Source organism: Callithrix jacchus, chromosome 13, assembly GCF_049354715.1.
Source record: "Callithrix jacchus isolate 240 chromosome 13, calJac240_pri, whole genome shotgun sequence".
Taxonomy (NCBI): Eukaryota; Metazoa; Chordata; class Mammalia; order Primates; family Cebidae; genus Callithrix; species Callithrix jacchus.
Genome location: NC_133514.1, coordinates 57,853,510 through 57,867,434, shown reverse-complemented (window position 1 = coordinate 57,867,434; position 13,925 = coordinate 57,853,510). Strand labels below are relative to the sequence as shown.

At 38.2% G+C, this 13,925-nt stretch overlaps 1 pseudogene; it reads right to left on the bottom strand.

Annotated features, from left to right (window-relative positions):
* Nucleotides 1–1,676: 1,676 nt before the first annotated feature.
* Nucleotides 1,677–13,925, bottom strand: part of LOC100404821 (small ribosomal subunit protein eS7 pseudogene) — a 29,323-nt pseudogene continuing 17,074 nt past the window's right edge.

The window sequence follows — 13,925 nt, the reverse complement described above, 5'->3', positions numbered from 1 at the left end:
TAACTGAAATAAAATAAGGTTTGTATATATCTGAGCGTATTTTACATTTAATTAATTTTTTTAAATAATAGACTTCTTAATACCAGAAGGAGTTTCAGTGTGAGACTGGAGTAAAATAAAGATTCTTAGAAGGGCCTTGCCTCAGGGGGCAAGAGAAATTAAGGGAGCAGCACGTTTGCACTCTCAAATCTGTGGTCAGGGCCAAGCTGGAGAAGCTTCTGTACGGATCTATGCAGCAGATCATCAATTTGCTAACTGTGAATTATCCATCTGCCTTTTTGACACTTCCAAAAACACTAATGTGGAAGAAATAATATACAGTTCCATGTCTAGAGGTCCCCTACCCTACGATTATAAAAGGCCGATGAAGGTAGCATGGAAGAAGGTGCCTGCGAGTTTCACCTCCTGCCCCAGCTGCATCTGCCTTTGTTCCTCTCTTGTGCATCACACTCTCTCCTATTGTATTTTGACCTGATTCTGAATGGATATAAAGATCAAGGGAAAACTTAACAAAGAATAAAATTACATTTGTGCATGCGTAATTTAAGACAGGACTTTAAAAGAGAAAGAAAATTACCAGCACAGTTCCTATTGAGTATAAAATAATATAGCAAGTGAAAAACAAGGGCAAACAGATATTTCATAATAATGTATATTACAGTACTTCAGTAGAAAGTGGGTTAGAGGCCAGCCATTCTACTTTTTATTTTATTTTTTGAGATGGAGTTTCACTCTTGTCGCCCAGGCTGGAGTGCAATAGCACTACCTTGTATCACAGCAACCTCCACCCCTGGGTTCAAGTGATTCTCCTGCTTCAGCCTTCTGAATAGCTGGGATTACAGGCACCTGCCATCACACCCAGCTACTTTATTTTTGTATTTTTAATAGAGATGGAGTTTCACCATATTCGCTAGGCTGGTCTTGAATTCCCAACCTCAGGTGATCCACCCACTTATGCCTCCCAAAGTGCTGAGATTACAGGTGTGAGACACTGCATTCAACCCATTCTACTTTATTTCCATTGCCTGTAACTGCAGTGACATCTGATGAAGGAGTGAACTTTATTTATTTATTTGTTTGTTTGTTTGTTTATTTATTTATTTATTATTTTTTAAGAGACAGAGTCTCCCTATATTGCCCAGGCTGGTCTTGAACCCCTGGGCTCAAGGTATCCTCCTGCCTTATCCTCCCAAAGTGCTAGGATTAAAGGCAAGAGCACCCACACCTGGCCAAGGGGTGAACTTTCAGACACACTAGAACCAAGTTCCGTAACTGAAGGCTCAAGTTTTGGGTGGAGAATAAGTATACAGTGAGTCCTCCACCTCCAACTGGAGAATGATTCCGCAGGAGACATTATAAGAGACCCATGTCACTAGGACAGCCTACTGTGGATTCTTTACTTTCTTTTCCCTAATTCTACTCTAAGATTTCTACTCTAAGAGATTTAGTGTAAATATTTCAGAAGTTTCTGGCTTCTACCTCATTCCACTTTAGTTTCTCTCACTTAGTTTTTAATCTTTACTATATTGGAAGTATAAATTTAAATTTGGAATTTAAATTTATTGGAATTTAAATATATTGGAAGATTAAATTCTATCTGGCTACAGAAATATTTTTAGAAGATGATTAAGCTTTTTACTCTGCAACCATCTGAATAAGGTAGACTTGGGGTTTCGGAATAGGGCAGAAAAATTGGGCTTAACTCTGAATACAACCAGGTGAAGTGGAAAGTTACACCCAAGGAGCAATTTGGGAGTCAGTGGATAAGCAATTACTATGAGGTAGGGCAATTCTTTTTTTTTTTTAACTGTGAATATATATGTTATTTACTCATTTTGTTTACAATTGAAACTCTGGGAATTCAAAATTAATATCCTTGCCCGTGAACTTCTTATAGACACCAGAAAAAGTTTCAACCTTGTGTTCCGCATTGTTCTGCTGTGCTTTGTCCAAATGAACATTTATGAGCCAGTTGCCATCCAGTTTCACATGGATTCTCTTGCCTACAGTTTTGCTTGGGAAGACCAAGTCCTCAAAAATTGCATCATGCACAGCTATCAGTGTACAGCTTCTGGGGAGCGTTTGCTTATTTTTTGTATGGCTTTTTCAACTTGGCATAGGCAGAATTCTCCTCTGAGTGATAAAGACAACATGCTTCCCAGTAAACTTTTTCTCCAATTCCTGAACTAGCAAGACTTGGATTTTCCGGAAAGATTTCAGTTGAGAAACAGGAACAAAGATTATGATAGCTTTCCAACCACCACCAACTTCAATTTCCTTGGCTGCCGTAATCAGCTCCCTGAACTGAGCCTTGATGTGTGAGTTCATCTCCAGCTCCAGAAGAGCCTGGGAGATGCTGAACTCTAACTCGACTGGCTTCTTGCCATTGGGCTTCACGATCTTGGTGCTCCAACTGAAATGGCTTTCTCCTTGCTGAGCGCTGGCTTAAGAAGAGACCAAGGTAGGGCAATTCTTTGTTAAACTGACCTAACAGCATTCTTGCTGAAGGAGACCAATGTGATCAACCATCACCTGAAGGATGGCAGAGGATGCGGGCTCTGATCAGATATTGTGGGTGATCTATGGGGGATTCCAGCTAAATTGACTAAGCAGGATTCTTACTAAAACTGGACAAATTCAGAGATGAATACAGAAATCCAAAAGCTAAGGCCTACTTGAGAAGGCAGTTCAGGGAAGTCTGGCTAGAATTTGATCAAGGAGAGAATATTGTCATCCCCTTTGGGGATGCTTAGTGCCTGTGGATGTGACTTTGGATAGGGCAGTCACAGAAGAAATTAGTTAAGGTGAGGTCATACTGTAATAGGATCAACTCAATCCAATATGACTAGTGTCCTCATGAAAAGAGAAGACACAACACACACACACATGCACACACACACACACAAGGAGAGAAGATCATGTGACAAGGGACACAGAGATTGAAGCATTGCAGCTGCACACCACAGAATACTAAGGATTGCCGGCCACCACCAGAAACCAGGAAGAGACAGGAAAGATTCTCCACTCCAGGTTTCAAAGGGTGCACAATCCTGGCAATGGCTTCATTTCAGATGCTTAGACTACAGAAATGTGGGACAATAAGTCTCTGTTGTTTTAAGCCATGCATTTTATGGTACCTGTTAAGGCAGCCTTCGTAAACTAGTACCTTATCCATTCATTCTCCCTGTACCTGTTCATTCATTCAGTCAAATGGCGCTTATGTAGTACTAACTGTGTACTATGGCAAAAATATGTACTGTACTGTATACAGTAGCTTTGAGGAGGCAAAAATGAGAAAGATATCATCTCTGGTGCTAAGGAATTTGTCATCTCAAGAGACAAAGCACTGTAGGACACGGAGAAAGAGGACTTGTCTTGGTGTGTGAAGATGTGGGTGCATGATGGTCATGGAGGGCTTAGTGAAGAACAAGCTGAACCAAGAGGAGAGTGCTGTGGTGAAAACAAATGCCTTTCAGAAATGAGTATAAAACACAGTGTTAAAAGGGAATTTAGAATTTTCTCAAACTAACCTTTTAGCAAATAAAGAAGAAATTGATGCCTTTACAGGTTGTGACTAACCTCATATCTCAGGGCTGGTGGTAGAGCTGGGACAAATGTCGCTGAGAAGAAAATCCACTGTGTGCAGTCACCGTGCAAGTGCTTTGTTTACTTCTCTCCCTGAACCCTCCCTGCAGCCCTCAATTCACAAATAAGGTTGCTTAAGGTCCAGAGAGGGAATATGATTTGCCCAAGTACAGTGAATTGTTTCTCGAATGGCAGAGCCCAGATCAAAGATGATTTGGGGCTGCAAAGCTTAGCCATGGCATAATGCTACTCACCATAGGTTTTAACAATTCCTCATCCAGTTTTTTCATACCCACTTTGCCTTACAGTTTACTACATACCAAATTAAACTCATGCAGTTCCCAGACAATAGCTGCCTTGTCTCCAGAGACGACAAACTTGTAATGTAAATGAACACTCCTTGAAAGAAATTAGAATTAAAATGTAATTGTGCCTTTAGGCTCAGCATTCTTTTAAACCCAACAGAATATACTATTCATAAATCATGTGACTAATAGAAGAATATTCATGTGTTCTTACAAATATGGAAATTAAACTACCATTTCTATTGTCGTTGCAATCATCACAAATATGGATAACATTTATTTCTCTTTCACATTTTAAAGAAAGAAAAATCTAATGAAAATTATCATTACATGTTGATGTTCAGAGTATTTCTGCTAACTAAGCTTATTTATTCCAGGAATATTTTTAAACAAATTTATTTCAAATACATTTTGATGGTCTTAGAATTCAGTGTAGCTGACTATATCAGGTTAAAGAGTAAATGTATATATAAAAGGTTAAAGGGAGTTGAGAATGAGCTGAAGAATAGTGTGTTTAAAAAGCTTAAACTACAACCACAACAATGCACAATTCAATACGAAAATAAGTTGAGGATATATATGTGCATATATATTTATGTATATATATGCATATATACTTACATATACATGTCTACATGCACTTGTTTTATATAGATCAAAAATAGCTCACCAAATATTTAGCCCCTAAATTTTGTCATCCTAGGATAAGGGAATATTCCTTGAAGCTTGAAGAAGCAAACTGAGTACAAATAAATGTAGTTCTGCTTTAAATAGAAATAGTAAAATTATGAATGTGTTATTCTAGGAGGCGGAGACAGTAGAAACTGAAATTATAAATAGCTTTGCCAATGGACTGGATAAATTAATGAATTGCAGATATATAAGCAATTAGTGGATTTTTTTTTCCACAGGGATAAAGCCTTAGGCTCTAGGTTGTTATTGTAAAGTATTATGAGGAAATTGCCACTTCTTTTCAATAAGAAGGAAGGTAGGCAGGCAAGAACAAAAAGAAAAAGAAAGAAAGAGAAAGAAAGAAAGGAAGAAAGAAAGAAAGAGAGAGAGAAGGAAGGAAGGAAGGAAGGAAGGAAGGAAGGAAGGAGGGAAGGAGGGAAGGAGAAAGAAGAAAGAAAAGAAAGAAGAAAAAAGAAAGAAAGAGAGAGAAGGAAGGAAGGAAGGAAGGAGAAAGAAAGAAAGAAGAAAAAGAAAGAAAGAAAGAAAGAAAAGAAAGAAAGAAGAAAAAAGAAAGAAAGAGAGAAGGAAGGAAGGAAGGAAGGAGAAAGAAGAAAGAAAGAAGAAAAAAGAAAGAAAGAAAGAAAGAGAGAAGGAAGGAAGGAAGGAGAAAGAAGAAAGAAAGAAGAAAAAGAAAGAAAGAAAGAAAGAAGAAAAAAGAAAGAAAGAGAGAAGGAAGGAAGGAGAAAGAAGAAAGAAGAAAAAGAAAGAAAGAAGAAAAAAGAAAGAGAGAAGGAAGGAAGGAAGGAGAAAGAAGAAAGAAAGAAGAAAAAGAAAGAAAGAAGAAAAAAGAAAGAAAGAAAGAAGAAAAAAGAAAGAAAGAAAGAGAAGGAAGGAAGGAAGGAGAAAGAAGAAAGAAAGAAAGAAGAAAAAGAAAGAAAGAAAAAGAAAGAAAGAAAGAAAGAGAAGGAAGGAAGGAAGGAGAAAGAAGAAAGAAAGAAAGAAGAAAAAGAAAGAAAGAAAAGAAAGAAAGAAAGAAAGAAAGAAAGAAAGAAAGAAAGAAAGAAAGGAAAGGAAAGGAAAGAAAGGGAAAGAAAAGAGTGTCTTTCCTGATCTATTTGAGGACTGCTTTTGTAGACTTAATTTCTTGAGGACTAACTTCTTTCATGTATCCCTGAAATGGAAAATGACCTCACCTTCCAGCGCGAGATAAGACTTCCTCACAGGGCTTTGAAATTTCTAGCAGGCATCCACAAGCATTCCTTCTCCCAGGATACAGTAGAATGCAGAAATCCCACTATGCTTAAAAGAGTTCAATGGCAGCTGTGCCTGTGGCGGGTGAACGTCTTGCTGCAGGACAGTCATATTTTTTCCCAACTTCCTTGTGTTCAACAGAATTGAGAAGTGAAGAACAACGTGGCTTTCCTCACAGATTGTTTAAGCTTTCAGTTTATCAAATTTATTCCAGTATATGCATTTATTCACTGAACCTTCATGGAACATATAAACAGTAGATGTCCTATTTGGTTATAAAACACATAACTGATTTTCATTCCTGGCTCATAGAAATCAACCTCTTTGCTATGCTGTACAATATTTATCGTAATCCAGTTCTCTAAACGCTTGAATGACTTTTAATCATTTAATCAATTAAATGATTTTCCTGATTTGTCATCGGTCTTGTGCCTTCATTTATGGTATCTTTTCTCTAGTAAAGTCTTAAATATTCTACAGTCTTTTTTTTTTAATAGGTTCTGGATTTCCAGCCTTGAATAATTTATGGTCTTTAAGGCTGGATTACATAGACAGAGTTTCATAGTTTCTTGTAAGGTTTTTTATATTTTATTAATTATACTTAAGTGTTTGGTGCATTGGGCATAAATTTTTGTCTATGATTAAGATGAAGATACTCACTCTCATTTTTTTCCAAAAAGACAGTCATTTATGCCAGCACCATTTATCAGATAAACCTTTCCCTCCATTGAATTAAACTTTTTTTCACATAGTAATTCTCACTTACTGATGCTTAAGTCATTTATTTATTTATTTTTGGCTCCTTATGCTATTGCATGATCTTTTTTCTTTTCTTATTCCAATACCAGCCTGTTTTGAAGACAGTAGCTCTATTCTATGTGCTACTACTATATGGCCTGGGGCCCCAGCCATGAAGTGTACTGATCAGAAAAACTGGGCTTTCAGCCCAGTGAGTCCACAGCCCTGCAACGTTGGAGCTGGGCAACCCCCAGCAAATGACAGGCATGGCAGAAGCATTGGGGCCTGGTAATTTCTGCCCAGGGCAAGACTCCTCCAAGGGCAAAGTTTTTGCTCCAGGGCTCCTGACTGGGTGGGTGAAGACTTCATCAGAGGTGCATAGCCCTCGGCGACCCTTCCTGCCTCTCCTCTCACATATGTGAGGTGTGATCAGGGATTGAGACACCCCCTGCCCAACCTTGATTGTTCTCTTTTGTATTTTACAGGCACTACCCACTCCCGACCAAAGGACTCAAACTGTTGCCTACGGTAAACTCCACCACCCCCACCATACTCATTCATCTCCTTTTCTTGGCTAATCTTGGTCTTTTATTCTTCCATAAATACATTACCAGCACATTACAGAATTATCTAAAACAAAGCTGGAATTATAAATTGAATTACATTAAACTTATGTATTAATTTTGAGGAAATCAACATAATTTGTAATTATATATTTAATTGTGTATTTGCTTATTGTTTACATCTCCTGTTAAACTGGAAGCTCCGCAAGGACAGGTCTTTTGTTTATTTTGTTCACCACTCTGTACCCAGTACATACCACAGTGGCTGGTATATGACAGATACTCTATCAACGTTTGCTGGATAAATGAAATAACCAACATCCAAGGCTCATCACTTTAAAAGATGAATAAAGACATTTTAAGGCAGACATTATATGGTCAGTAGAGTAGTTGTTACTAATAACCTGCTGTGCCAATTGAGCAATATGCAGCACTGATCCTATTTTCCACAGTCAATTATCCAATAAAAATGAATTTTTTTTACTTTTAAGAGTTGTTTACAGACATCTTGTTCAAACTTGGAATACATTTACTAATTGAAACAATATTTTTAAATAGAAGTTAGATTCCTAGCCTTTTCTATAGTGCATGCCACTCTTAATACTATTTTTTGGATTTAACAGGGTTTTGTGCAACTAATCACTGTATGTGAAAGTATTATAATAAGGATAAAAGCATTAACAAATTCAATTTGGAAGCAAAGACATATCAATCTGCTTCCTCCCACCATCTCCAAAACTTAGAACAATAGGAAAAGCAGCACAGCATGGGGAAAGAACACAGGTCGGATTTCGTCTCCTTCACGTAGCAGCCAAGTGGCTTTGCAAAATTTAGCATTATCTTTCTTGGACTCATTTCTGTACTCTCTGTAGTAACAATGACATTGTATTTTAGCACTGCTTCTTGATCAGGTTAGCACACATTCAAAGCACCTGGAGAGGTCTTTCATTTTGTTTTGAACCAAAAATACTGGTGCCCCGGTCTCGACCTGGGATGGGCTCTAGGTATGTGGATTTAACAATCTGCTCAGGTGATTCTGCTGTGGACTTCTATCAGCCAGGAAGGTCTAGGTTATGCTGCAGTAATAGAGGAACTCTGAATTTCCTGTGGCTTTCCACATAGAAGTTTATTGCTTACTTACGTTCATGTCCAGTGTGGGTTGTAACAGAGTGGGGAACTTTGTACTCATTCTGGACCCAGAATCACAGAGGCTCCATGGTCTGGAACATTCTCATTACCATGGCAGAATGAAAAAGGAGTGTCATGCACTGCAGTTAAATGTTTGCCTGGAAGTGATCTGCACCACATGATCATAGTCATATGACCCTGTCTCCCTGCCAGAGAGCTGGGAAGTGTCCTCCTCTGTGCCCAGAAAGTGGAAAAGATGCCCATGCTGAAGAGTGGTACTAATGTTTACACAGTGACATCATTAACAATGACCTCACATGATTCTCAAATTAAAGGAGCTATTTCAAGTAGGGTCTATGACTTTGTTGTCCAATATGGTACCCACATATAGCTATTTAATTTTAAATGAGTTAAAACTAGATAAAATTTAAATACTATTCCTCAGTAGCCACATTTCAAGTTTCAAGTACACAACAGCCACATGTGGCTCATGGCTGCTCTACTTGACCGCTCAGATAGAAAAAATTTCCATCATACAGAAAGTTCCACTGGACAGGGCTAGTCCAGTACACAGTTGGTCTTCTTGTCCTTGTTATACTGTAATTCTAGTGTACCACACACACAGCCTCTATGTTAATAGCAATGCTCTGACAAAAGGCACTCCAGAGGAGTGCCTTTGCTCAGAAGCTCTCCAGAGGAAAGGATATTTGGAAATTAGACATTCATAGGGCAGAGATTGTAGGTGTAGGCTGGAGGAAGGTGTATGATAAAAGGATAGACCAGAAACAAAGAGATATGAATAAAGAAAGGGCCAGTGGAAGACTTGTGGATCAAAGAAGGGATAAAAGTGGTTGCAAAAGCAAACCTCTATGGATCCTGTTATGATTAAATACATAAGAAGGCAGGAAGGACTGATCTTAGGTGCTCTTACAGTTAGGAGCCTTATGCAGAATAATTGGACTAATTTCCATTTCTACTGGAAATAGAGTAAAAGGAGATGGACTTGAATTTATGGATGAGGAATTTCATATATGTATAGGGTAGGACATATCAAGAGTGAAAAGTAGCTAATTGCAAATATTCATCTATAGTATTATAAAATGGAAATCACTTTATATATTTTTGGTATGGAGAATACTGTACTGTTTGAAAACATGGGGCAATAGAGCATAAAATTTTACTGATGCTCTTTCAACATCTCCTACAACATTGTGATTCTATTTGGGTCCCCCTTGTACATCCAGTACCCTATGATTCTGTAACTGATTAAGACAGTCAGTCTCAAAGTATGATCCACAGACTCCAGGAGATCCCCAAGAATTCTCAGGTCCAACTCTGTTCATATTAATAGTGACATTTCTTACCTCTTTTCACTGCTATCACATTTGCACTGATGGTGCAAAAATAATAGCGGGTATAACCGCTAGCTCTTTAGAACAAATTGAGGTGGTAAGACAAAACTGTACTTGTAGTCATTGTGTTCTTCGATGCAATTAAGCCAGTGTCACTAGGAATTCCCTTCATGAAGCAGTACAATTTATTAATTTTATTCAACCTGTACCTTTGACATGTCTTTTCAATATTTTGATGGTGAAACTGAAAGCATGCAAAAAGCACTTCTGCTGCATATGAAAAGCACCTATGTGGCCATTTGACTTGCAAGCTGAACCAGGTGGCTTATTTCATGAGATGTGATTGACTGAGAGACAAACCACAGTTATTAAGACTTGGGTATCTGGCAGACATTTTCTCAAGAGTAAATTGAGACCTTGTCACCTCAAGAAAAAATACTTCAACAGAAACTACTATTGCCAGTGACAAAATTCAAGCTTTCATGGAAAATAAACATGATGACAAACTGTCTTTATCACTTTTCAGCTTTCTAACCCTTAGAGTTTAAGCTATAGTGATGCTAGTGGTTATACCAATGAATGAGATCTTTTTTGTGTTGTGTAATACAATATGCCAATGCCTAAAAGATCTGCACAACCCAATAAAGTAAATGACCGATGTGTAATGTTATAAACTCACAAGTGCAAGATATACCAATGTATTACAATGTTACAAAGCATAAGCAGTTTGTTGATATGGTTTCAGATTCCACATATATCACTTGTGGAGTTTTGGTGTAGTATCAGAGAATATCTAAAGTTTTGTTTGCTGTTAAAATATTCTACTCTTTTTCAGCTGCATATCTGTGAGACTTTGTTTTGTTTGCCTTTTTTTTTTTTTTTTTTTTTGAGTCAAGAGTCTTGCTTTGTCGCCAGGAGCCAGGCTGGAGTACAGTGGTGCAATCTCAGCTCACTGCAACCTCTGCCTCCCAGGTTCAAGCAATTCTCCTGCCTCAGCTTCCCGAGTAGCTGTGACTACAGGCACACGCCATGACACCCAGCTGGTTTTTGTATTTTTAGTAGAGACAGGGTTTCACCATGTTGGCCAGGATGGTCTCGATTTCTTGACCTCATGATCCACCTGCCTCAGCCTCTCAAAGTGCTGGGATTACAGGCATGAGCCACCATGCTTGGCCCTGCTTCTTTTTTTTTTGAGACTAAATCTCACTCTGTTGCCCAGGCTAGAGTGCAGTGGGGCAATCTCAACTCACTGCAACCTCTACCTCCTGTGTTCAAGCAATTCTGCTGCCTTAGCCTCCGGAGTAGCTGGGAGCTACTTAGCCAGTGGAGTAGCTGGGAGTACAGGTGCACACAACCATGCCTGGCTAATTTTTGTATGCATGAGACCTTATTTTCTTCATATTCTTCAACAGAAATAATATATTGCCACAAATTGAATAAAAATCAGATACGAAATCTAGGTATTTTTCTATTAAGCCCGACATTAAAGAAATTTCCAAAATGTAAAAACAATGTTATTTTCACCACAGTTGTTCTTTCAAAAGACAGAACTATTTTAATAAAAATGTTATTTATGTTAATGATACATATATATAATTGCACTTTAGGTTCTGGGGTGCATGTGCAAAACATACAGGATTGTTGCTTAGGTACATACATGGCAATGTGGTTTACTGCCTCCATCCCCTGTCACCTATATCTGGCATTTCTCCCCATGTTATCTCTCCCCAACCTCCCTACCCCTGCTGTCCCTCCTCTATTCCCCCCAAAAACAGACCCCATTGTTTGATGCTCTCCTCCCTGTGTCCATGTGTTCTTATTGTTCAACACCAGTCTATGAGTGAGAACATGCAGTGTTTGTTTTCTGTTCTGGTGTCTGAGAATGATGGTTTCCAGATTCATCCATGTCCCTACAAAGGACATGGACTCATCATTTTTTATGGCTACATAGTATTCCATAGTGTATATGTGCCACATTTTCCTTGTCCAGTCTATCATCGATGGGCATTTGGGTTGGTTCCAGCTCTTTGGTATTGTAAACAGTGCTGGAATGAACATACGTGTGCGTGTGTTTTTATAATAGAATAATTTATAATCCTTTGGATATATATCCAGTAATGGGATTGCTGGGTCAAATGGAATTTCTATTTCTAGGTACTTGAGGAATCGCCACACTGTCTTCCACAATGGTTGAACTAATTTACACTCCCACCAACATTGTAAAAGTGTTCCTATTTCTCCACATCCTCTCCAGCATCTGTCTCCAGATTTTTTAATGATTGCCATTCTAACTGTCATGAGATGATATCTCAATGTGGTTTTGATTTGCATTTCTCTAATGATGAGTGATGATGAGCATTTTTTCATGTCTTTTTTGGCCTTATAAATGTCTTCTTTTGAAAAGTGTCTGTTCATGTCCTTTGCCCACTTTTGGATGGGTTCATTTGCTTTTTTGTTGTTGTTGTAAATCTGTTTTAGTTCTTTATAGATTTTGGATATTAGCCCTTTGTCAGATGGGTAGATTGCAAAATTTTCCCATTCTGTTGGTTGCCCGTTCAATCTAATGATTGTTTCTTTTGCTGTATAGAAGCTCTGGAGTTAAATTAGGTCCCATTTGTCTATTTTGGCTTTTGTTGCCAATGCTTTTGGTGTTTTGTTCATGAAGTCCTTGCTTATGCCTATGTCCCCAATGGTTTTGCCTAGGTTTTCTTCTAGAGTTTTTATGTTAGGTCTTACGTTCAGTTTTTAATCCATCTGGAGTTAATTTTAGTGTAAGGTGTCAGGAAGGGGTCCAGTTTCTGCTTTTTTAATATTGCTAGCCAGTTTTCCCAACGCCATTTATTAAACATGGAATCCTTTCCCTGCTGCTTGTTTTTGTCAGGTTTGTCAAAGATCAGATGGTTGTAGATATGTGGCATTGCCTCTGAGGCCTCTGTTCTGTTCCATTGGTCTATAACTCTGTTTTGGTACCAGTACCATGCTGTTTTGATTACTGTAGCCTTGTACTATAGTTTGAAGCCAGGTAGTGTGACGCCTCCAGTTTTGTTCTTTTTGCTTAGAATTGTCTTGGCTATGTGGGCTCTCTTTTGATTCCACATGAAGTTTAAGGTGGTGTTTTCCAGTTCTGTGAAGAGGGTTATAGGTAGCTTGAAAGGGATAGCATTGAATCTATGAATTACTTTGGACAGTATGGCCATTTTCACAATATTGATTCTTCCTAACCATGAGCATAGAATGTTTTTTCATCTGTTTGTGTCCTCTCTTATTTCCTTGAGCAGTTGTTTATAGTTCTCCTTGAAGAGGTCTTTTACATCCTTTGTTAGTTATAGTCCTAGGTATTTTATTCTCTTTGTAGCAATAGTGAATGGCAGCTCATTCTTGATTTGGCTCTCTTTAAGTCTATTATTGGTGTATAGGAATGCTTGTAGTTTCTGCACATTGCTTTTGTATACTGAGAATTTTCTGAAGTTGCTTATCAGTTTCAGGAGATTTAGGGCTGAAATGATGGGGTCTTCTAAAGATACAATCATTTCACCTGCAAATAGAGACAATTTGACTTCCTCTTTTCCTAATTGAATACACTTTATTTCTTTTTCTTGCCTGATTGCTCTGGCCAGAACTTCCAATACTATATTGAAAAGGAGTGGTGAGAGAGGGAATCCTTGTCTAGTGCCAGATTTTAAAGGGAATGCTTCCAGTTTTTGCCCATTCAGTATGATATTGGCAGTGGGGTTGTCATAAATAGCTTTTATTATTTTGTGATACATTCCATCAATACCTACTTTATTGAGAGGCTTTAGCATAAAACCCTGTTGAATTTTGTTGAAGGCCTTCTCTGCATCTATTGAGGTAATTATGTGGTTTTTGTCTTTGGTTCTGTTTATGTGGTGGATTACGTTTATAGACTTGCATGTATTGAACCAGGCTTGCATCCCCAGGACAAAGCCTTCTTGATCATGTTGGGTAAGCTTTTTGATGTGCTGTTCCAGTCAGTTTGCCAGTATTTGATTGAAGATTTTGCATCAATGTTCATCAAGGATATTGGCCTGAAGTTTTCTTTTTTTGTTGAGTCTCTATCAGGTTTTGGTATCAGGATGATGTTGGTCTCATAAAATGATTTGGGAAGGATTCCCTCTATTTGAATTGTTTGGAATAGTTTCAGAAGGAGTGGTACCAACTCTTCTTTGTATGTCTAGTAGAATTCAGCTGTGAACCCATCTGGACCTGGGCTTTTTTTGTTTAACAGACTATTAATTGCTGTCTCAACTTCAGCCTTGTTATCAGTCTATTCAGGGTTTCAACTTCCTCTTGGTTTAGGCTTGGGATGGTGC